This window comes from Siphateles boraxobius, unplaced genomic scaffold (genome assembly GCF_051911475.1).
Source record: "Siphateles boraxobius isolate OS27281-9 unplaced genomic scaffold, OSU_SipBor_1 112, whole genome shotgun sequence".
In the NCBI taxonomy this organism is placed as follows: Eukaryota; Metazoa; Chordata; class Actinopteri; order Cypriniformes; family Leuciscidae; genus Siphateles; species Siphateles boraxobius.
In genome coordinates, this window is record NW_027508714.1 from 89802 (window position 1) to 95860 (window position 6059).

The following is a 6059-nucleotide window of genomic DNA, read 5'->3' on the forward strand; positions in this document are numbered from 1 at the left end:
GCTGTATTTAGTAGTATAAACAACTAGATATGGTAGTAAATGATGGTTCAAAACAGAAAGAAATACAAAGCTAATACGAGGCTTAGACGGAGCTTACAGCCTCGAAGCAAACAAAACACAGCAGGCAGCAAGGCAGACAGGAGCAATCGATCAGGATCAGGATCAGCAATTCTGTTGAAAACAGAGTTAAGTAAGTACTTAAGTTAAGTAAGTACTTATTGAAATTAAGTACCTACTCATTGAGTATGCGGTTTCGGACGCAGCCCTCCTCTTCTGTCGCTTACTCTTGCGCTCACTCTCACACACCTCCTCTTCCGTCGCTTACTCTTGCGCTCACTCTTCCTCTTCCGTCACTCACTCACACACCTCCTCTTCCGTCGCTCACTCTTGCGCTCACTCTTCCTCTTCCGTCGCTCACTCACACACCTCCTCTTCCGTCGCTCACTCTTGCGCTCACTCTTCCTCTTCCGTCGCTCACTCACACACCTCCTCTTCCGTCGCTCACTCTTGCGCTCACTCTTCCTTTTCCGTCGCTCACTCACACACCTCCTCTTCCGTCGCTCACTCTTGCGCTCACTCTTCCTCTTCCGTCGCTCACTCAAACACCTCCTCTTCCGTCGCTTACTCTTGTGCTCACTCTTCCTCTTCCGTCGCTCACTCTTGCGCTCACTCTTCGTCTTCCGTCGCTCACTCACACACCTCCTCTTCCGTCGCTTACTCTTGCGCTCACTCTTCCTCTTCCGTCGCTCACTCACACACCTCCTCTTCCGTCGCTCACTCTTGCGCTCACTCTTCCTCTTCCGTCGCTCACTCACACACCTCCTTTTCCGTCGCTCACTCTTGCGCTCACTCTTCCTCTTCCTTCGCTCACTCTCACACCTCCTCTTCCGTCGCTCACTCACACACCTCCTCTTCCGTCGCTTACTCTTGCGCTCACTCTTCCTCTTCCGTCACTCACTCACACACCTCCTCTTCCGTCGCTCACTCACACACCTCCTCTTCCGTCGCTCACTCACACACCTCCTCTTCCGTCGCTCACTCTTGCACTCACTCTTCCTCTTCCGTCGCTCACTCACACACCTCCTCTTCCGTCGCTCACTCACACACCTCCTCTTCCGTCGCTCACTCTCACACCTCCTCTTCCGTCGCTTACTCTTGCGCTCACTCTCACACACCTCCTCTTCCGTCGCTTACTCTTGCGCTCACTCTTCCTCTTCCGTCGCTCACTCTCGCGCTCACTCACACACCTCCTCTTCCGTCGCTTACTCTTGCGCTCACTCTTCCTCTTCCGTCACTCACTCACACACCTCCTCTTCCGTCGCTTACTCTTGCGCTCACTCTTCCTCTTCCGTCGCTCACTCTCACACCTCCTCTTCCGTCGCTTACTCTTGCGCTCACTCTTCCTCTTCCGTCGCTCACTCACATACCTCCTCTTCCGTCGCTCACTCACACACCTCCTCTTCCGTCGCTCACTCACACACCTCCTCTTCCGTCGCTTACTCTTGCGCTCACTCTTCCTCTTCCGTCGCTCACTCTCACACCTCCTCTTCCGTCGCTTACTCTTGCGCTCACTCTTCCCCTTCCGTCGCTCACTCACACACCTCCTCTTCCGTCGCTTACTCTTGCGCTCACTCTTCCTCTTCCGTCGCTCACTCTCACACCTCCTCTTCCGTCGCTCACTCTTGCGCTCACTCTCACACCTCCTCTTCCGTCGCTCACTCTCACGCTCACTCTCACACCTGCTCTTCCGTCGCTCACTCTCACGCTCACTCTCGCACTCACTCACCAAGGTTATAATCGTTAAGGAAAACGAACGAAAAACCAAAACTAGGTGGGAAAAAACATTGTCGTTAACTAAAATCAAAATAAAAACGAGGCATTACAAAAAAACGATATCTAACTAAAACTGTAATGTGTGTTTGGCAAAACTAACTAAAATAAAATAAAATTATAGAGTAAATGTCCTTAGTTTTCGTCTTTGTCAATGTCTTGGGCCGCCGCCCCGGCCGCCACATATTGCGTTTCGGTATTCATTTAAAAAAAAAAAAAAACGCAGCGTATTCGTTCAGCTGCATTTCCTTTCCCTGCTCTCTCTCTGTCACTCACGCGTCTCTCTCACATACGCGCGCACACACACACAAACACAGACAGACACATCCTCCCGCGTCTCCATGAAAACGAGTGTTCGTTGAAAGCAAGTTCGCGAAAGGTTGGTATCTCGTGAACACCTTTACACAATCACACATTAAAAAGTGGTATAACAAATATTTTAAAATATTTTAAATTCTGAATACAATTTTGTCAGTGTGTTAATGTCGACCCGAGAAGCGATTGTGGCTTCTTAAGAAAGTTTAAGGTAAAATGCAGTTGGGTTGTAGATGTCAAAACCATGGTCAAAACACGATATAAGCTGTGATTCAAATATTAGCTAAATAATGTTATGTCATTGTTTTTACTCCTACACTGAATGTTTGCTGCTTCAATCCAGATGAGTATTGTATAGGGTAAAATTAGTATAAAATTGTATAAAAATTTTATATTTTTTAAAAGTATATAAACGTATAAAATTGTGAAAATTGTACAGCTGTGGGATTTGTATAGGGTGTGAATTTTGTATAGAAGATGTGTAATGTGGATTTTTGGTACGGCGTGTGGATTTTGTAGAGGTAAATAGATTGAGCTCCTGACACTGACAGCAGTGTCTTGTGAGGCTCATAAATGTGTTGATACATGCTGTTCATGTGTGTCATCTTTAAGACTAAAAAGGCTATTTCGTTTATTTCCTGACACACTTACACATTTTGCACTTAGTCTTGTGTAGACTGTTTACATATTTGTGCCCATATGTATATTTTATGTAGCTACTGGTGTTATTATGGAATACATATTTCTAAAATTGTATGATGTTTTTGTTGAGTTATTACAGGGGTTAAAGTGAAAAAAAATCCTGAGCCTGAACTTTTTCTTGCTTGGAGGGGGGCAGACACTGAATAGACAGACTGCAGAGACGGACTTATTTTCAAATGGAACCATTTATTCTCAAGTATTACGGCTGTATCTTAATTGCATCTTTTTATTACTGGGCCAGTATCACTGATATTAATATAGCTACTGATGTCTCGATGAAAATTATTTCCCCCCCCCAAATTTTAAACATTTGTTAGGCTTCAAAAAAATAACTTTTAATTAAAGTGAACTTAAAACAATCCTCACTTAAACCCATAATAAATGTCATATTTATCTGTACCATTCCTGTCTAACAGGTATGAAATATACAGAAATTGAATAAGGTTATAAAACAGTCCGCACTGCATAAATTATAAATTAGATTAATCCTTACTAAAGCTACAAGCGTTCTTTAGTCAAAGAGTAGTTAGTAGTTTTCTCTGTTCCCTTTGTTCTTAGGTTAACTTTACTGACAGAGAATTAGTGGCTGCTGTAACTTTAAGATCTGCCGCTGCTGACAGGATCTCACGCATCTCATTCTCTCACTACTCTTTAATTCCATTCTCCATCATGACGGACAAGTGTTTTTTTTTATGTTGTTTTTTTACCGCTAGTGGCATAGTGAAGCTTTTTGTGGCAAACTATGCAAAAACAAGCTCCGGGCTCCGCAAGTTTACTGCACCAAGTGCCTAAAGCCTGCCCGTTTTGTCCTCTTTCTTCAAGCCATGCCCAGCGCCACTTGTTTTTTACTTTCTTCTCCAAAGCAGATGTATTTTCTCCTGGTTTGATAAACTCCATTCTCCATTGCGTGTGTAGTGCCAATTGACCCTTCGTTAAGCCCCGCCCTCCTTAGTTACTGTTGCTACGCCTGTCAAGCTTTCTCGTCTAGCACGTCTATTACAGTGTGTATGCACTGGTGTCAGACATTCCCAATGAGATAATTAGTATTTTTGGCGAACATGTGAAATATCTGAGAGAGCAAGACAAAAAGGACTGCAGTGTGCATTCAAGGGATATATACATGACATAATATGTGTAGGATTACAAATTTTATTTAAATGTTTTATTGAGCTTCCAATACTATAGTATTTTAACTGAGAAAGATGCACACACTGTTTTCCATTTTGAGGCAATCAAGGTTTCAGACATTAACCTCTTGTCACATCTCAAAGGTCAGCTGGGCCTTTTGTTGATCTAATCAGGCTTGTTGAATTAGCATCTCAAGACTCTGAGTTACACTGTTACCTGATGAAATCAGGTAACCAGGCTGAATCAAGAGTCCCCTCCTCTATGAAATTAATTCCACCCCCTTGAAATGTATATAAACTGCAATGTAAAGTTCTCTTATTTAGACTTGATTGAGATGACTACAGCGACGCAATAAAGAACTTCTGCTCGAAAGATACCTCTTAAAGTCTCCTGGTCTGCACTTCTAAGTTTTCAACACTTGAGAAGGAAAAACGTCACAACAGATGCTGCCGCGACCCGGATAGAGCTACTCACCAGAATCCAGATTGAATCAACAAAAGATCTCAACGAAGGATGAACTTTCTGACTGAGTTCCAGACGGAATCTTGAAAACCTCAAGCTCAACAAAGATCTCAACAAAGAATGAACTTTCTGACTGAGTTCCAGAACTGAATCTCAACTGGACCTCAACAAAGCTGACTGAGTTTTCCAGACTGAATCTTTTCATTCAAACAACGATTCGGTGAGTTTCACTCTATTCAAAGAACCAGACCAGTACGAATTTTGTGCCTCTGTGCCGTCAGAGAAAGAGTTATCAGACAGCTGTAGTGTTTGATTACCTAAAGTTATCCTTTAAAAGTTGTCTTTTAAAGATGAAAATATATCCTCTGTTCAGGCAGGGGCGTTTTTAACATCACATGTTAAAAAGATATCCTCTGTGTCAGGCAGGGAAGATTAGTATTATTTTGCTAATTATTTGTTTTGTTGTTTGTTACCTTGTGGTGTTACCCTCTAAAAAATTTCTTTTAGAGAAGAGAGTTTGAACCTCTGTTCAGGCAGGGAAGTTTTTAACATCACGTGTTAAAAAGATATCCTCTGTTTGTCAGGCATTGAAGATTAGTATCATTTGCTAATTATTATTATTTATTTTTTTTGTTATTTTGTGTTGTTACCCTCTAAAAAAAAATATTTTAGAGAAGAAAAGTTTGACCCTCTGTTTCAGGCAGGGAAGATTAGCGTAACCTGCTAATAGTTTGTGATGTGTTGGTAACAAGTCTGTGTTAACGAGTGTAACCTCTTCTGATCAGAGAAGTTTTAGTGTTTGTTTGTGTGTTAACAAAGAAATCCACAAAATGATTAAGAAAAGTGCTAGACTAATCTCCACAACTAAAAAAGGTGGTCTTGCTACTCCTTTGTGGTCAGATAGCGAATTTAAAACACTGTTAGGAGAACAGATGGATCTAATAGTCACTGAAAAAGTTAGACAAGAACTAACACAGAAATATGAGATTCATCCAGATAAGATTTGGTCTGTAGAAGAGTGTAAACAAGTACTAGGAGCAAGTATTCGCAAGAACAATGTGAAAGCCATAATTTGTTGCCATAGAGAATTTCTTTTAGCAAAAGCTACAGAACAGTCTCAGCATAACGCAGAGCTAGAGAAAGAGAACAAAGAGCTACGTGCTAGAGTTTCCGCATTGACCAAGAAATTGAACCACAACAAAGATGCAGAAAAAACTGATGTGGAAGTAGTAAGTCAGCCTGATAACATTTACCCTGATTTATGAGCATTCTTTGAAACAGATGTAGCCATCCAATCAGTCACTGATAAGCCTGTAAATTCAGTTTATGTATGTGGAGCTAGAAAAAGATCACCGGGAATTGAGGAAAATGAAAGTGTTTCTACCCACCCTTCTGTAGTCCGAATACAAACTGTCGCAAAAGCCCTTGGACCTAAGGATATAGAACGACTCTCTGAGAGTTTACCCTCACCACGTAAACAGTTTTCTGAATTTAGAAGGGCATTGATCAGCAAAATTCGTCTATATGACATGTCGTTAACAGAAGTCACACAGTTAATGTCACAAATTTTAACTGATTCTGAATTCAACAGTTTTGAATCTGCAGTGACTTCTGAACTACAA

General features: G+C 42.0%; 1 long non-coding RNA gene across 1 annotated transcript; it reads right to left on the bottom strand.

Annotated features, from left to right (window-relative positions):
• Positions 1 to 1060: 1060 nt before the first annotated feature.
• LOC143706783 (uncharacterized) lies at positions 1061 to 1758 on the bottom strand. The gene is made up of 3 exons (XR_013193028.1): positions 1662 to 1758; positions 1207 to 1273; positions 1061 to 1134 (listed from the first exon to the last, which is right to left on the bottom strand). It is a non-coding gene; the product is annotated as an uncharacterized LOC143706783 (long non-coding RNA).
• Positions 1759 to 6059: the final 4301 nt, after the last annotated feature.